Genomic DNA, 19,785 nt, shown 5'->3' with positions numbered 1-19,785 from the left:
AATGATTGCAATCTTAATATAGTATCTAGCAATGAAAGACCATATTCAACAGCTCTTCAAAAAGATAGTCTATCTTAAATATAAATTATGTAGTGACAAATAAACTAATTATGTAGTGAGAAATAAACTAATTAGCAAAGAAATGGCCAAAATAATATATTATCCAATAGAGATATGAATTCTCTTGCATGTAATTTTTTCCACTAAAGAAGATATAATTTACATAGTAAAGATACACTAATCTAATATCTCTTCAAAAAGATAGTCTATTTTGGATCCAAACTGTGTAATGATAGGTAGAATAAATAGCAAAGGACTATCCAACAATTTTGAAAGCATTATTATACTTAAGATACTACAAGCTACATATAATAATATTTCTATTGAGTGACACTTCAAACTAGCTATAACAATCTTTGTATCAAGCTACATGAATCAAGAGTATTTGGAAAAACCATGAAGAATAAGAAATGTGTGATACAATGTTAATATGGGGTTTTAACCATTCTTGAATCCCCTATTCACACAATATCACATCTTTTTTAAACTTTATGATTTTTTAATGTTCTTCTCAAATATAAATTAAAAGGGTTTTTCAGCTTTAGGATATGGTCACTATCTAATTCGATAATGTGATAGTGCTATAATCTTTATATTTTATGAGCACTTACACTTATAAATTTTTAAAACAAAAAATCATAAATATATTATGATTTGAAAAAATGTAAGAATTTTCTTAGAATTTTTAAAGCTTTTTTATTATTTTAAAATATTTTTATGCTAAAAATAAGATTTAAATTTTCAAAAAATCACATAAAAAGTTGCTAGTATGGCACGATTAGAGCTAAGAAAAAAAAAATACATAATGAGAAGGTTAAAGAAAAACTTGAAATAACAAAAGATATCTACAAAAAGAAGTTTGAGGCACTTGCTTTTGTTATATTTTGATTACTTTTTCATGATGTGTACTAGAAATAATCCCAAGGATTATAAAGTTTTTCAACTAATATGATAACCTAACAAACTATTGTATATTTCATCTTCGTGGTAGCCTAATTTATATTGTTATTTTTTCTTGAGAAGTTACCTAACTTATGAAAACTTTAATTGGAATAGATGGCCATACTTAAATATGTTGTGTATATCCCTTTCTTGCCATTTTTATCTTGTAAATAGATTGTTCTTTACCACTTTTTCTCATAATTTTCTAGTATCTTAGGAATATATCCCAAGGGTAGATTATTGTTTATATCTATATATATGTACATTGTCATTGTGTAACTCATGAGGTAATAAAATACTTTGGGTATATAAATCAAATATATTTTTATTTATAAAATCATATTGAAGTATATAAAGTATTTTCCAAATGTTTCTTCACAAAAATTGCTAATAAGCAAGACCAAATTACCAATTCAAAAATAAAATAGTGAAACAAATATAACTTATACAAGGCAAAATAACATTCAATTCTTCTTCCAATGGTCTCCACCTTTGAGCTTGAGCATATATCCAAAAGTTGTATTGTCTTGTCAAAAAATTACAATGTATTTACACTAGAGCATCTACTTAAGTCAAATGATGGAATGAAATTCTTTTGAAAATGTAATTTAAATACTTTGTTGTTTGTGAAATCATATTGAAAAGTAGAAATTTCTAGCAAAATGTTTTTCCACACAATGCCAATGAGCAAGAACGAGTTTTCAATTATTTATATTATTGGTTCAAACACTACAAGGATATAGGGGAATATTGATGGCTAGTTGTGACGCATATTAGCAGCGTCGCTATTTGTGCCGCGAATGTGACACAAATAGCGATGGTACTTAGCAAAAAAAAAAACGGGCCGAAACTCGAGCGTAGCATTTTATTGCAAAGAGCGAAATAGAGAGCGAACTACATCATGCGTTTGGGAGGGAGAGGGAGAGAAACAAAGAAAGAGAGAGAAGGAGAGCTTCCCACTACCGCCACCGCCATTCGCGAAGAAAAGGAGGAAGTGCATGAAGGGCGAAGAGGAGCTGCCATCTCATGAAGAGGAGACAAAGAATCCATCCTCGAGCCTTTGCGGTGAGTGCATTGCTCCCTCTTGGTTTGTTCTTTTTCTTTCTCATTTTCTTTAGTTTGTTTTTGTTAAGAATAAGTTGAATTGAGGGAGAAAGAGAGGAAATGAGAGAGGGAGAAGAAGAGAGAAAAAGGAAGAAAGAATGAGAGAGAGAAGGAATAAACATGAAACATAATAAAGAAAGAGAGAAATAGAGAGAGAGGGAGGAAGGGAGAGAGGCGAATGAATGAATGAAAAAAAAAGAGAGGGAAAGATCTTGTTCTTCAATTTCTTATTTTCTTGTTTATAGTAGTAGCAGTAGACTTTTAGTAGTAGTAGTAGTAGTAGTAATAGTATAGAGAGAGAGAGAGAGGTTTTGTTAAAGGTACACCTTAGGTGTGTAGTAGTAGTAGTAGTAGTAGTAGTAGCAGTAGCAGTAGTAGCAGTAGCAGTAGCAGTAGCAGTAGCAGTAGCAGTAGCAGTAGCAGTAGCAGTAGCAGTAGCAGTAGCAGTAGCAGCAGTAGTAGTAGTAGTAGAGAGAGAGAGAGAGAGGTTTTGTTAAAGGTACACCTTGGGTGTAGTAGTAGTAGTAGTAGTAGTAGTAGTAGTAGTAGTAGTAGTAGTAGTAGTAGTAGTAGTAGTAGTAGTAGTAGTAGTAGTAGTAGTAGTAGTAGTAGTAGTAGTAGTAGTAGTAGTAGTAGTAGTAGTAGTAGTAGTAGTAGTAGTAGTAGTAGTAGTAGTAGTAGTAGTAGTAGTAGTAGTAGTAGTAGTAGTAGTAGTAGTAGTAGTAGTAGTAGTAGTAGTAGTAGTAGTAGTAGAGAGAGAGAGAGAGAGGTTTTGTTAAAGGTACACCTTAGGTGTGTAGTAGTAGTAGTAGTAGTAGTAGTAGTAGTAGTAGTAGTAGTAGTAGTAGTAGTAGTAGTAGTAGTAGTAGTAGTAGTAGTAGTAGTAGTAGTAGTAGTAGTAGTAGTAGTAGTAGTAGTAGTAGTAGTAGTAGTAGTAGTAGTAGTAGTAGTAGTAGTAGTAGTAGTAGTAGTAGTAGTAGTAGTAGTAGTAGTAGTAGTAGTAGTAGTAGTAGTAGTAGTAGTAGAGAGAGAGAGAGAGAGAGAGAGAGAGAGAGAGGTTTTGTTAAAGGTGCACCTTGGGTGTATTCGACGCTTTAGGAAGGCGCGGAAGGCCTGTGTCTCTAGGCCCAGTAAAGCGAAAGAGAGATTGGACTTGGAGGTGAATGCATGGTTTTCTTGACATGCTTTGCGCTACCTCCTCCTACACTCTGCATATCAAGTCACACACAAAGAAAAATGTAATGAAAGAAGTTGAGAGGAGAGAGAAGGAGAGCTAAGGAGAGAGAAAGAGAACAAGAAGAAGAAGGAAGAAGACTAGAAGAGGAGAGAGAAAGAGAGAAAAGAGGAGAGAAGGGAGAAGAAAGCCATGGAAGCTAGAGATGAAGGTGAAGAGTGTGATCTTGATAATAACTAGTTGCCCTAATCTGGGGCTCTTACACCTTAAATACCCCGGTCAGTGTGACGGGGTGCCTAAACCCTAGTCGATGTGTATTCCGCTTGTTACAATCCATCCCGACTCAAAAGGTTTTTTCCCTAAAAAACAAGGAGAAATAGAGAGGAGTGATGGGTGGGCTAAGGGAGGGTTGCAGAGTACTACTTAGAGCCCTTTGACAATGAAGATTAGGTGTGGAGAGACTAGGGATAGCATGCAGTCCGGAACCGGTCTGCTGAAGTAAACTGGTCATAACTTTTGATAGGCTACTCCAAATAGGCACTGATTGACATGAAACACATTGTGGATTTTGGTGGTAGGGGGAAGTTATAAGCGGTAGGCCAAGTCACCAACTCTCTTCAGGATTCGGTATGGGCCATAGAAGCGATGGGCTGGCTTGTCACTACTGTCCTCTTTGAGAGTTGAGTAGCAGGACTTAGGCACTTTCAAAAGGACCAATTCCCCCTCTTGGAATTCCAAATGCCTTCATTTTTCATCAGCATGGAGTTTCATGTATGTTTGGGTCTCCTGAAGATTCATTTTGCATTGCTGAAGTAAAGCTTGCATGCGATCCAATTCAGCTTGGCTCTGAGGATTGATCTTATTAGTAAACAAGACTGTAGGAAGGGGAACCTTATACCCGTATAAGGCCTCAAAAGGGGAAACTCCAATGCTAGAGTATGTGGAGTTATTATATGCACACTCAACCAAGTGAAGCCATGTATCCCAACTGTGTTGTATATCATGGCAAAAGTGCCTCAAATATGTCTCAAGCCATTTGTTCACTCTCTCAGTTTGGCCATCAGTCTTGGGGTGGTATGCAGTGGATGGAGCAAGCTCGGTCTCCATGGAGGTGAAAACTATATGTCAGAAGTTGCTCATAAACCTTGCATCCCGATCATGTACTATGACTTGTGGTAAGCCATGTAGCTTGAAGACATTTTCCATAAACTGAGTGGCCACTGGGAGGTAGTATATTGGACCTTAGTGGGGATAAAGTGGGCAGCTTTGATGAGGCGATCAACTACCACATAGATACTGTTCCACACATTCTTGGTCACAAGAAGGCCAGTGATAAAGTCCATTGTGATGTGAGTCCATTTCCCTTTAAGGATAGGGAGAGGCTGCAAGAGGCCAGCGAGTCTGAGTGTACTATCATTGTTCTGTTGGCATGGAACACATTTGGTCACAAAGTCTTTGACATCCCTCCATAAGCCTTTCCAATGAAAGCTCTTGGCAATCCTGTCATACGTTTTGAAAACACCCAAGTGACCAGCAGTGGGGCAAGAATGCATTTCTTCCATGATCTTCTACGTGAAAGGGGAAGTGTGTGGGATGACAATCTTGCCATGGGACCAAATAAGGCCATGCTTGAGTTGATATTGGGAGTTTTCAGCCATAACCCCATGCTGTAATTTTTGAAATGTGTGGCTGAAATGATCATCTAACAAGTAAGCCTCTTGGAGCTCTTTAGCCCAATCACTGTGCAATTTTGAGATAGAGGAGACTCTGCACGCCCACATTCGAGAGAGAGAATCATCCACAATATTATCTTGCCCCGCATGTGTGAAATGTCAAAGTCATAGTTCTGTAAGGTTGCCACCCATCACCTTTGCTTAGGAGTCAAATTAGATTGAGTCAAGAAGTATTGGAGGAATCGGTGATCGCTTTTCATTTGGAAGTGGCTACCATACAAATAGTGGTGCCATTTCTTGATGGCATGGAGGATGGCCAACATCTCTTGGTCGTATACATTCATTCGCATCTCCTTCTCATCAAGCTTGTGGCTCTCAAATGCAATCAAACCATGCTCTTACAACAATACTGCACCAATACCCCGACCACTGGCATCACAATGAATGGTAAATAGCTTAGAGAAGTTAGGGCAAATAAGGATGGGGGCTAAAGTAAGCGTTTCCTTTAACTATTTGAAGCTATGATCCGCAATGGCATCCCAAAAGAATGACTCTTTTTTCAAGCGATCAATCAAAGGTGCTGCAAAGGTGACATAATGCTTAATGAAGTGTCTGTAGAATGAAGAGAGACCAAGGAAGCCACACAAGTAAGTAGTGGTGGAAGGAGTGGGCCAGTCTTTAACACATTGCACCTTTTTCGGGTCAGCCTGTATACCATTTTTGCTCACAATGTGTCCCAAGTACTGCACAGATGTCTGCATGAATATACATTTGCTCTCCTTAGCAAAGAGTCGATGCTCTCTCAATATGTCAAACACCCTCCGAACGTGTGTCAAGTGCTCCATAGATGACTTGCTGTAAATGAGGATGTCATCAAAGAAAACAAGCACGAACTTGAACAGAAAGGGCTGTAGGATTTTGTTCATGAGGCTTTGAAAGGTGGCAGGGGCGTTAGTCAACCCAAAAGGCATCACAAGAAAATGGTAAAGTCCACGATCAGTCCTGAAGGCCATTTTGACCTCATCTCCTGCCCGCATATGGATCTAATGGTAGCCAAAGCACAAGTCAATATTAGTGAAAAAGCATGCCCCTTTTAACTCATCCAGCAAATCATCAATCTGTGGGATGGGGTAGCAGTTCTTCACTGTAATTTTGTTCAAATCTTTGTAGTCAATGCACATGCAAAAGGAGCCATCTTTCTTTTTTACTAAGAGGACAGGGGATGCATAGGGGGAAGGACTCGGTTCAATGAAACCCATCTCCAACAACTCCTTGATTTACTTTGCAACCTCTTCATGCTCACACTTGGAGAGTCCATAGGGGGTTTTGTTCACACTGGCTTGGAATGGGGCTCTAGATCAAGTGGGTGGTCCACTTGTCTCTTGGGAGGGAGGGATGTAGGCATCTAAAATAAGTAATTGCATTCCTCAAGTAAGGCCTGCAAGGCAGAGTCATGTGATACTATGGAGGGCTGATCAGAAGTGTCCTTATTTAATTGCAAAACAAAGATTTGTGAGCATTTCTTAAACTCCCGTTTGAGTTGCTTTGCTGTAATGAGCTGAAAATCAGCATGATCTCGAACTCCCTCTAATTTCTTCTTCCCCATTTGCTATTTCCATAGGGGTACATCTCAACCGATCAATGGTTGATTTATTGACAAAACTATGAGTGCTTCCACTATCCACAAGGATAAAAACATGCTTCCCATTGATATTGCCTTGAATGCGAAGGGTACTGGGGCTGCATGGACTTGTCCAAGCATCCAAGGAGATCGAGCAAAGGGAAGTGGGCAGTGGGTGGGATGTTAAATCAGGTATCTGTGAGGGAGCACCGCCTGGGTCAAAGGGAAACCCATCCTCTAGGTCATAGAACTGCTCATGATCAACATCCTCCGTGGCCTCAGTCTGGTCAATGGCAAGGTCATCCTCCTCATTGTGCCAATCTTCCATGACATACATGCTATGAACTTTGACCTTAACTGTCTTGTATGGGCATTTGGAGGCATGATGAGTAGTGTACTTATCTCCACATTTAAAGCATATGCCCTTTTCTTTCTGTTCCTTCACAACATCTAGGGACATGAACCGTTGACTACTGGATCCATGGGAAGGTGATGCAGTAGACTGTTTATTTTCAGCATACCTATTTTCAGCAATAGAGCCTGATGTTGTCCCAAAAGTGCCCATTTTTCTTTCAGCATGGAAGGCAGGGTAAGTGGGTACTTTGGGATTGTTATTAGGCATAGAAGAGCCTCGAAAACCACCTCTCTATGGGGCTGATCGTGAAGGGATGCGGGGAGGTCCAACACCTTGCTGAAAATGCTCATTCTTACGGTACTTTCTTGCATATCTCTCAGCCAGTTCGATTGCATCAAATAGTGTAGTGGGTTTTTAGGCCATGATATCAGACTTAATTCCAACCCATAGATGTACTTATGCAATTTAGCATCATCACTAATGCTGTCCACATACATGGTCAAGTTCATGAATTGATTGGTGTAGTCACATACAGTGAGGTTACGTTGGTCAAGAGTGTACCGTCGTCTTGCCAACCATTCTTTTTCCATAGGGGACACAAAAACTTGGACCATATGCATTTTGAAATCTTCCCAATCAATGAACTGTTGATTCTCCTGATTGATATAGTGCCACCAAGTGTGGGCAAAACCTTCCAAATGGAGAGAAGCAAAAAGTATTTTCTGATCATCAGTGCGGGGGTAGATGTTGAAGTAGGACTCCAACTTGGATGTCCATTCTTCCAAGTCAGATGGTGAGGGGGATTTCCCATTGTACTTTGTTAGGATGATCTTGTCACGCAGATCATAGGGGCCATGCTGCCCATGAAATCCTTGTTGTCCATGCATCCTGTGGTGGCCATACATGCCCTGCTGTCCATACATCCCTTGTGGTGCATTTAGCCCATGTTTTCCATTATAGCCATGTTTTTCATGATTGCCAGGCTGTCCATTTGTACCATATTGTCCTTTATGGGGCTGATTCATATGTCATGCATGGGGGCTCCTAGGTAGAGCGGGTGAAATTCGACCCAAGGTGGGAGAAGACCTCAAGTGAATGTTGTTGACATGGTGGACGGGGGAACTCAATAGGGGCTTATCATGCATATGAGAGGGTTCCCCGATCTCATAAGTAGAAGAGGAAATTCCCTTAGCGCCAAGTATACCCTGTGGGCCATGCGACTGTTCCTGATGTGGAGGGCGTCTAGACTCATGTCTAGAGTCATTGGTCTTCTCTTGGGATGAAACGGTCGCGAACTGAGCAACAAGGACAGTGAGCTGTTCCAAGGTCTGTTGGGTCTTTGAGTTTGAGTTAGCCATATGATCAATCGCTTCATCAAACTTGGACATCATTTGGCAGTGGTTGGTGACCGTATCATTGTGGTGTTCCATATGACGGAGCGCATGTTGAGACAGAGGGTGTTATTGAGAAGGGTATACGGGTGTCCGTTTCAGGCATTTCCTCCTGTATGTCACTATGGTAATCTTGCGCTCAGCTTGGTTCCTCATTCTTGGGCCTTGCTTTTGCCTTTCTAGCCAGCCATCTGGGTGCAGTCTATAGGATCTGCTGTCAGTAAAAGGAGCATAACTCTTTGTAGGAAACTCCGATTGATGAGGTTTTAGGCTCAAGTCGGAGGGGACGACGGACTCTTTGAGATGAGCTATTGACCTTTATGAAAGAAAATGATTAGAATTTTTTGTAGGGGGTTTACAGCGCCTGTCCTGGAGCGGTCTGCATCCTGTCCACAATGACCCTAGTGTACAAAAATAGGCATAGCTTTCACACCATAATTCCAATTGGGGAGATTTTTGATTCAAACCGGAGGGGACAAAGCCCTCTTTGAGGTGAGCTATAGGGTTTACCCCCAGATCTAGGATGGAATTTTCTGCAATGGGATATTTGTGACAATCCTGTGTAGGACTGTGTCCAAAAACACTGCCTGTCCCTTAGTACTAATGTCTTACATGGATCTGCCACATCAATAGCATCCTGAGCATATTTAACACAATACCGAGCATCATTGCATACCCATCAAATCTGCCATTCATGCATAAGTACATTCATTTCCATACATACTTGGGTGCCATTAGCATTGTGGGGTATCCAAGAGAGATCATTGGGGCAGGGGAGTGGAGCTCATGGAAGTACCTGCACCTACAAACAAATATTGGGCTCCAGATCATCGGGAGGTGGGAAAATTTTCCCCCGAGCCGGGTTGTGCACCCTTTTAGGGTCTTAAGTGTTAAGGGAGGGTCACCTCTCTTTTGTCTTACCACCTCGCCTAGCATCAGCCTTTTTCCTTAGCCGGAGTATACATGGCAGACATTTTTAATTAGCAATCAGCATGAGATGCATTGGAAAGAAGACATTGGGCCTTTTCATGAGATGCAAGGAATGATGAAGGTTGGGGTAGGGGTTACCTTGGCAGTCTAGTGACTCACTGGTTGCTACTTACCCAATGTACAATGGCTAATATTTATCCAAGATCATAAGACAAGGTAGGGGGTTAATGTCAGCCATTACAATGAAATTCAGGAAGAGGTATGATGCTTGTATGCAATCTTGAATCTTTCTAACAATGGACTAAGCTTAGCAACTGGCTAAATTGAGAGATTAAGATCAGAATGGTATACCTCTTTAATGCTTGGGAAGACCGTTGAAGCACGAATCATCGTGATGTCGCTTGCTCCATTGATCAAGTCTGGTTGTTGGTGGGGCATCCGTGGAAGAGTGCTTCAGCATTTGAATGCTCTTGCTGATGAAGAAGGCTCTCAAGCTTATCTCCGAGCTTGAGCATCAAGAATGGGAAGCTTCAAGTGAAGCTTTCATGGCTGCCCGCAAAGCTCCCATACATGCTGAGCTCAATGTCTTCATCTGGGCAAGAGAATTCCTTCATGGGCTAAAGGGCTTGTAGGGTTGAGCTCGCCGGGTCAGAGAAAGCTTCAGTTAGAAGAATCCATGGCTGCCTCAAATTGTTTTAAACAGTCCCAGCTGCTGTCCACCATGGGAGTTGATTCCCGAGAGCAAAAGTGCCGAAGGGGGAAGGCCAATGTGCTGAATTAGTGCCCTGGAGTGACAGGGAGGGGAGAGCAGCAAGAGGAGGAGTGGCAGGAGGGCTCGGGGTAGGACAGCCAGTGCAAAATGCGCCAAAAATTATGGGGCTGTCCTGCAGGCCTCCTAGGCAGCAAATCCCCCCCAGTCCACCACTTGATCAGAAGCTTGGGGGGTCAAGGAAGGAGTCACGGGGCTTGCTGATGTCGGGGAGCACCCTTAGGTCAGATTTTTTGAGGTTTCTTTGGGCTGGCAGCCATGGCAGCTTCCATGAGAAGAGAGAGAAAGTGGGTTGATGCAAAAAGTGACTGAGATTTTGCACTCTTCCAACTCCTGGGACTCTAAACTTGGCCTGGAACCCTTAAAATTTGCATGAAAAGAAGTGACAACCTGCTATTTTAACCATTTTACCTCCGAATATGTCTAAGTCTCCAGCCATAGCTCTTGCTTGCTCCAAAAAGCTGAAGTTAACTGCAATCCTTCTTGCTATACATGTACTTGTAAGCTGAGTAACTAGGGTTTTTGGGATTTGAAAAGAGAGAAAGGGAAAAGAGGAAAATGACCAAAGCCTGAAGCTCTGATACCACTTGCAATGAAAGAAGCTAAGAGGAGAGAGAAGGAGAGATGAAGAGAGAGAAAGAGAGCAAGAAGAAGAAGGAAGAAGACTAGAAGAGGAGAGAGAAAGAGAGAAAAGAGGAGAGAAGGGAGAAGGAAGTCATGGAAGCTGGAGATGAAGGTGAAGAGTGTGATCTTGATAATAACTGGTTTTGGGGTTCTTACACCTTAAATACCCCAGTCAGTGTGATGGGGTGTCTAAACCCTAGTCGGTGTGTATCTCCCTTACTACATAAAAAAGGTAGCGAGATCCGATGCAAGACCATGGGACGATGGGGAACACTCCAAGGTAGGGTAGCTAGTCTCTCGCCCCCATGCATAGTATATTAGACTTTACATACTGTAGGCCCACATGTGGGTGGGTGGAGAGAAACAAAGAGAGGGGTAACAAAGAAAGAGAGAGAGAGAATGAAAGATAGAAAATAAGAGAGGAAGAAGAAAAAATGAAGAGGAAGAGAGAACAAGAAAGAGAGAATATACATAAAAGACAAAGAAAACATGAAAGAGAAAAGGGGAGAGAACATAAAATGAAGAGCACAAAGAAAGGTGGAAAGAAATGGGGAGAAGCAAAGAAAGGGGGAGAAAACCAAGACTTTAGTTTACGTTAATTTTGTTGAGTTACAAGAGAAGAAGTCCCTTATATCAACAATTTAAGAAAGAAAAAAAGAATAATAACAAAAACAAATTGTTTAATGTAATGTAGACCAAATGGAAAACGATGAAGGCCGTGATGTTCAATATTGTGAGATGTATCTTAATTAGCATGTCCTTTGTCCTTGCTCTCTATGCAAGCTAGGAATTAGATAAAAACGTCAATTGTTCTGTAGAGCACGTACGATGCTTCGGTGAGTTTCAATCGGAGATTATTGATCAGGTGATCTCAGATTTTGAGCAAATGGTAAGAAAAGTGTATATTAATCATGCATTGTATTCACAAACTAATTGAATATCATATACAAAAACATTGGATGCAGCCTTAAAATTTATTACAAGGAGATGACGTCTCATCCCAAGGAGGAGTGCACCTATTGTAGCTAGTGAGAAGAGTTCGTGGGCGTGCAATGGATGGAGTGCCTCAACCAATCCACCACTTGGAAGGCACTACCCAATCTATATCATCAATACCAGAGGAGACAGGCAGCCTTTCAGACTTTCCTACAATCTTGGAGCCTGAGATGGAGGCAATGATCGATCCATTGATGCCCATGGATGCCGAGACATCTGATCTTCTTAGAGAGGAAGCATCCATACCATTATATGATGGGTGCCGAGTATCTCACCTGAAGACGCTCCTTGCACTCCTAAGTGTGCAAGCAAAATATGAGTGGAGCGATGCGAGTGTGACCGAGTTGTTTACGTACCTTCTATATACGCTTCCTTGATTTCTCTTCAGGTTCATTATAAAAAATGATTATGCTTTTCTTTTCAGATTGCTAAAGTATCATATATTATCACTAGCAAATACCATGCATGAGTCTCGTGATGATGCACAATATGTTTTACAAAAGCTTGGCATAGACTACAACAACATCCATGCATGTGTCAATGATTCTGTGTTGTTTCGAGGAGAATACAAGGCTATGGAGACATGTCCAAAGTGTGGTGCTCACAAGTATCGACATGACTTGCAAGGGCAGACCATCCCTCAAAAAGTTCTTAAACACTTTTTGCTTATCCCCCGTATACATCACATGTTTCGTACATCAAACATGTCGAGCTTGACAATGTGGCATGTACAAAATAGATCCACAGATGGAGTCCAATGAATATTAGTGGATTCACGTTCATGGAGCCACATTGACTCTACCTTTCCAGGATTTGCATGAGAGCCAAGGAATGTTTGGCTCAATATTTCTATGAATGGCGTGAACCCATTCAATCTTCGATCAACTTCTTATAGTGTGTGGCCTATAGTCCATGTTAACTACATCCCACCATGGCTTTCTATGAAGAAATGAAACTTTATCCTTAGCTTGCTCATTCCTGGCCTCTCTACAAAGTCAAGAATATGGACATCTATCTCCATCCATTAGTCGATGAGCTTAAGATTTTGTGGGAGCCTCTATTGAATTTGCAAGGCAGGGAGCAGTGGAGACGATCTGTCTCTTTGAGAAGTACCTGTCCACCAGCATGCTCATGATACAAACCCACCTTCTGGTGCATCTTGTAGATGAAGTGGAGATTGCAGGACCTACCCATATGCGATGTATGTTCTTCTTGTAGCACTTCATGAAAACCGTGAAAGGCTTTGTGCGACAATGGGCTTGTTAGCCAGAAGGTATCATGGTTGAAGGTTGATTGGTGTCTGAGGCGTTAGTGCATATTTCACAGTGGCTACCAACGGGGTGGATTCAAACAATAGTATGCTATGGTCGCTGAAGGATGATGATAGACTAACCAGAGATGTGGTGGTTGGAAATGGGGTAGAAAAAAGGATGGATGCTACAACGGAGGAGAAAGTGAATCATTTTTGTATGTTGCACCTTTCCTCCATAGAAACCTGTCTTGCTAGGTACGAGCAAGCTAGGAAAGATCAGGAAGAAGCACGATCTAAATTTTGATGTAGTATACACCATCTACCAATTCAATATCTCGAGGGCATGGAGGAGATACCACAATTTATGTCAATGTGATGGTTGCATTGAGCTTTGACCTCTGTTTTATAAGCTGTCGTATCTAGATTCTATATGTGACAACTGATTAACCATTTCAATGTACACTACAAAATATACAGTGCGGCGTGGTTGCATGGACGACATTTTTGATAGAGTGTATTGACAAAATGTGCTCCACAACAGATTGTGGTATCATGGTGAAGTTTGAGTAAGAGAGCCGACAATGAGCAAAAAATCCAAATACCATTAAAGATGAGATAGAATATCTTGGAAATTTTCAAAGTATTATCATGGTGGATTACCGTAGCTTCTCCATGATCCTATTCGATGTGCAGTGGTTCAACGTGATACTAGAAGGAGCTGGGACAACTGTTTGATGAGGTCCATTTGGATTTCTTGAAATAGATTCCAAAAAAATATGGAGGAATTTGCACGACATGTTTGTATTATCGGCCCATTGTGAACATGTATATGAACTCTCTTTTTTTAAATTTTATTACAACATGGTATATGTCACAAATGTTAAATCTCTCTTGCATGTGATTTTGAACATATAATTTTTAATCTAAACACGACAACCTCGATGGTGGTATGTTGTACCTTTGGCTCCCCGAAGTGCGAGAGTACATTATGAAAGCAATGTTGCCAGCATAGATAAGGACAATATGCAGATAGAGGGGTCAATATTGCAAGGGGTGGAGCCGCCCAAAGCTTGGAACATGTAGAGGAGGCAGAATTGGGTAACAATGATGGAAAGATAGGAAGCCAAGAATTCTTTGAGAACGAGGTGGACTCATCCTTTTGTGGTGACCTTTCTATTAACCATCCAATGTATGCGGACTTGTGTTAGGAAATTGACATGGGACCATAGGGTACGTCATACTTGGAGCATCCACCTACTCAATTTGTTGATGAATCGCTTATAAGGGTACTCTAGAGTATGTGATTTAAATAAGTTTATTTTTTAAATATTTATATTACCGTGCTTTGCTTGATTTATATTGATTATGCTAACATCAAATTTTGTATGTGAAGGTGACCTTTATGGATATTTGGATCCACACGATGAGTTAAGGGATGAGTGACGAGAAGCTACAGGAGATCTTCACACGCATGTCTCCAGATTAGATAGCTCGATTTAGAGATATGGTGGACCAGGAGCTGTCTCGGATACCATCAGGCAGTTCCTTTAGATCTACTTCAGCACAGTCTGATGCTTCAGTTTCCAATAGACGGGGTCGATGCTCCAGACTTAGGCCGAATGGAGGGAGTGGTTCAAGGGAATGTTGTGGAGATGTGGATGGGGTGAGCCCGTGGATAGCTCGAGATATGTACTACTCCTCGCTCTCGTGTAGGTTCAAGAGAGGGTAGCTGTTAACCCTTTGACGAACAAGGTGGGGAATCCAAAAAATCTAAAGAAAAAGACAAGGCCAAGGAAAAAGTGAAACGGAAGACGAAGGCGTGCCAAGAAGAATATGAAAATACAAGAAGTGTAAGAAAGTTCTAAATTAAGTAGAAATGTGCACAAGAAAAAGCGCATGTCAACACTTTTGTAAAAGAGTGCAAGGCGCACCATGATTTATTTTTAGAGTGTCGAGCTTTCATCCATGCAATTTGTAAAGGTAAAAGGGCGGTAGGAAGGAAGCTAGGAAGATAGAAGGACAATGGAAAAAAGGGCCACAGTCGACCATGTAAAAAATGGGATAAGGGGATGACTGCCCAAAAGGGATTTAAGGTTTTGTATATAAAGTTGAAAGTAAATGAGAAGCTCATTCTTGTGTGTGGCCAAAAGTGGCTCTCCTTTTCTTCTTCTTCTTCTTCTTCTTTTTCTTCTTCTTCTTCTTGCTTGTTTGAGCTTGTGTTTGAGAGAGAGAGTGTGAGAGTATGAGGGAGTGAATGTGTGAGGGTGAGATATTGGGGAGGAGAATCTCTCTATCTTCTTCTCTTCTCTTCTCTTTTCTTGCTCGCCATAATGAAGCTTGGAGCGTGGAGCTTAAGGATGGAGCTTGCTTGAAGCTTGCACTTAGATCGTGGAGCTACTGGAGTGCTCGGGAGAGGAGGCAACTTGATCGGGCATGGAGGTAAGCTCACTACACCCATAGATATTGATAGCGCATCGGCTATGTGAGAGGTAGCCATTAGTGCTCGGCTTGGAACGCTTGAAATAATAAGTGTTCAGTGGGTCTTAGTGGTTGATCACCTCTATAGAGTGGCTCAGGTGATTGTTGTGGAGGTACCGACACAGTGTCTCCATCTCGTAATTCTAATGGAGTTGCATCACCCATGGGATTTGTTAGACCTGTGGGGATGTCTACTCCAATTACTCCAGCTTTTTCTCAGTCATCCCGTAGGTGGCACCCCTATGGGTGGTACTCCAAGAGATACCACCCCTATGGGTACACCAGATATACATGGGTCTCCTAGATATGCCCAAGAGTGCAATCGCAAGTGGGAGAGGACACATCTTAGACATACCCCTGAGGGGTCTGGATACCTTGTAGATGATAGAACATGAGCCGTCATCATAAATGATGAGGTGAGGAGATTGATGGCTCATATGAGAGAGTTGTACCAACAAGTTTTTTGGCACGTCTTGGATCATTGAAAGAATATACCAAAGGGGAGCAAGGGCTACATAGTAGCATCCTTGCATGAGGAGTTTTCAGTACTTACTATAGCAGATAGGTTTTCCACAGGCTGAATGATGGAGTCCATGCGTGTGTACATGTCACGTAGATGATCGGATGCATGCAAGGCACTTAAGAATGGGGCCTCAAAGCCCGAGTGGCTAGACGCAGATGACTGGAACACCGACTCAGAGAGGAGGCTACATATTCTTCAGGACGTTGGAGATAGTAGCACGAGGCAACGAGGGCACGACTGGAGGCAGGAGTGGTCCATCATCTTGCAAGTGGTGACCACAAGACTTATCTAGAGGACTTTGTAAGTTTTTCTTTTGTTTTTCTCGCTTATTTTTTTGCAATATTTCTTGAATTGACAATCGTGTTTCTAACAATTGTATTTTGTTTTCTTTGCAGCACTCCATTACAAACCGCAATCCCACCAACCTAGAGACTCGATATGCAGAGAGACACAGTCTCACTACATTGATCGATAGATTGTATGCATGCATAGTCCAGTAAGTCATTCATCTTTCTTATGCATAGTTACTAAATTTAATTAAAATGCATTATTGTATGGTGGACTGATGTGTAGTTGTTTCTTTTTTTGCAGAGTCTGTTCGATGCTCCTTTGTGGAGGGATGAGCTTTTAGATTGCGAGGATCTATAGCTCACGCTTGGGATTCGTGGAGCACACATCCTCTTCTTTTTTGGTCATGTGATTTATATATGAATTTTCTATGCACTATGTTATTATCATCCTTTTGTATCTTGCCATGATTCCATGATCACTTTCATTACACGATCTTGTGTTTATTTTATGTATCAGTCTTATGGATTTAAGTACACATTGCCTTCATTTTGACCAGCATTGCACACTATACTGTAACTCTTTTGTATGGCCCAAATATAGTACATAGTGCTACATGTGGTGCTACAAATTTTTTTTCTTGTAACCGTCGCTATTAGCATCGTAAATTTACTGCACGTGTCACTATTATCATCGCAAACCATCACTATTGACGTCGATGTTTACATCGTTATTTGCGACTCGAATAACGACGCAAATAGCGATGCCAATAGCAATGCCGATAGCGACAGTTCTATGGTGTCGCTAATATCGACGTGTTTAGCGATGACGGGGGCAAATTTTTTTGTGAACATTTTCGTCTCTTTGAACATCAATATGAGGCCTATATCTTCTAGTGAAAATTTACAACACTGAGTTGTATACAAGTTCCATAAGGCAAAGTGAAGTTTACCTTGTTTTGCAATGGTTTATACTAGTGAACTCAAACTTATATCTTTGTTTTGTTTTGTTGTGTTAGTTGGATATACACAACTAGGTTTTGTAATATTATCTGCACAAACCAAGTTGTGCAAGTGCTATCATAAGAACTTATATCTTGAACCTGTCTTATCTTGTCAAGAACTTCAATGTGCCTCTAATATTTTCTAATGTCTTGGAAAGTACCATTCAAGCTCTCCATGAGGGACTGTGACTCAAAGCTTGTTGATGGAAAGATGTTTGCATAGATAATAATCCATTTTTATTACTTACACTTACAAAACAAAAAGTATGTTCATTACTTATATCAAAACTCACTATGTATTTGTAGAGAAATACATTTAGTTAGAGGCAAGTATATATCCCTAACCATATAAACATGTTGAACCTAAGAAAAAATTCTTGAGGTGCAACTTTGAATGTAGCAATATGTCCCTTTTGCCGATATTTTACATCTTCTTATTTTTCCCACCCTATGGGAGCCCTTGTAGGATGATAGCATAGTAATCTAATCATTTATATTAAAGGTTTTTGGGCTTACAAGTTCCAAGTATACTTCTATTATAGATGATATGAGAGTTCATGGAACAACATTGGTGCCTTGTGAATGCTATGGGAAAAAAATGAAAGTGCACATAATGTGTAGAGAATGAAACTTAAAGAGAATGCCCGAAAAGGGAATCAAGAGAGCTTAGCTGAATGGGCATAAGACTATTGGAATCATAAAAACACGCTAGACTTTCGATATTTTAGCTAAAAAAGAGGAGAGAACCATGAAATGAGCTCTACTATCTCTAAAATGGACGATACAAAAATACTATGCATATTTTTGTATACATAGCAAATTCTCTTTGGCTCTTTTTTTAATCTAGCAATTAAGAAAAGTGTTCTTTTTTAATGCTTTTGGCCCTAATGATATGTGGATACATAATCAAATACATGGATTATCACACCGGATTAAGCATTGATTCAAATTTTTCTTAATAATAAATTTAAAATTAAAAAGATATTATATAGATAATATTTTTAGATTTAAATTTTTGGAACTTTTAAATTTAAGAAAAATGAATAAATATATATATTTTTAATTAAAATTTAAAAATACCTTAATGATCAAATAAAGTTAATAAATGAGAGTATCAAAAAAGGGAGAATAGTAATAAATCTATTTAAGTAATTTATCTTGCAAATAAACTTGTTTATGATGGGGAAAATGGGAACATAGAACAAGTTTGTTTGATTAATTTATTCTTCAAATAGATCTATGTAGGATGGCTTGAACTTGTTAGAATATCATTATAATGATTAAAAATATTGCCACTTGATCTTGGAAATGAACTTTAGATTAGACTTTAACATGAGTTCATGTCTAGGGTAGAAAGTTACTAAGGTTACAAGATATGACCTAAATTGAAAACTTACAAGTTATCACATTCTCTTTCTCTAGAGTTTATTTCTTCTTCTATTTATGTACATCCATAGCATCTTTTCTTACAATTATAAAGGAGGGATGGAGATCTTATCTTGTTTAAATAAAATATATCAAGCCAAGTTGAATTGATTTCCCCAAATTCTATGCTCTCATATTGAGTAAGCCCCATTCTCTAGTCAAGATCTGAAGCTCAAATTATTAGATATGATCAATGCCCCACCCTCATTAGGTGCTACCAATGATCCAGGGTGCTCAAAGTTGTAAGGCCCCCATTATGAGGAGAAGCCAAATGTGAGCCCGGACATTGGTTGAGTCCTGACTTGTATATCAGATGAGGTCTATGTGACCGAATGGCAAAAAAGGTGACCGTTGTGGGTCTAATCTTTGGGTTAGATGGAGTGGTTAAGCTGGTAGCAACTCGAGGCGGGCCTGATGGTAAAGGGAATATTCCCTGGAATATTCCCTGGCTGACTAGTGGAGGCTTATATGGTAGGTCGGTCAGGCCAACCTCACAGTCTTCGCAGGCTATAAAAGCTAAACCCCTTCACAGCCATCGATCACTCATCTTTCACCTAGTTAGAGTTGTTATTCCAGCTAGCCTTAAGCTCTTCACCTATCTTCTGTCTAGATCGCCATCTAAGCTTCACACACTGGGAGCGCACGGGTGGACAGAGCCATCTTTGTATCAGTTGTTTGGAGTTAAAGAACTTACTGATTCTCCTCTTTTCTGTTGTGTACTCTCTATCTCTTTCTTAGATTCTGTTTGCTGTGCCGTGTAATATTTTACACAAATCTCTACCTCTCAAGCAAGTTCCTACCATGTGCTCTTCTTCTATTTTTATCTCTTCATTTTCTTCCTCTCTTATAGCCTCTTATTTTACTACCTCTTTATTATGACCTCCTCTTTTCTTAGTTATTACTGCATGGTAACCATACTTGTGCGTGCATGTGCGTGTGCATGTGCGTGTGTGCGTGTGCATGTGCACTTTGGGATGTATTAACTTCATAACCACATGTAGGGGAATAGTTGTAAGCTGCAATAACTAGAAACCATTAAATACCTCTCTTTTATGTCAATTTGGAATTGATAGGATTTCTCCAAGATATTGTTTAATGTTTAATAGTTATTGGTTTTATGCTCCTAAATGTTTTTGTATATTTTTGTCTATTTTTTAAAAATATATTCTATATGATT

The sequence above is a fragment of the Lygodium microphyllum genome, chromosome 17, assembly GCF_053477565.2.
Source record: "Lygodium microphyllum isolate KBCC chromosome 17, Lygodium_microphyllum_v1.1.10, whole genome shotgun sequence".
In the NCBI taxonomy this organism is placed as follows: Eukaryota; Viridiplantae; Streptophyta; class Polypodiopsida; order Schizaeales; family Lygodiaceae; genus Lygodium; species Lygodium microphyllum.
This window is presented reverse-complemented; position numbering follows the sequence as displayed.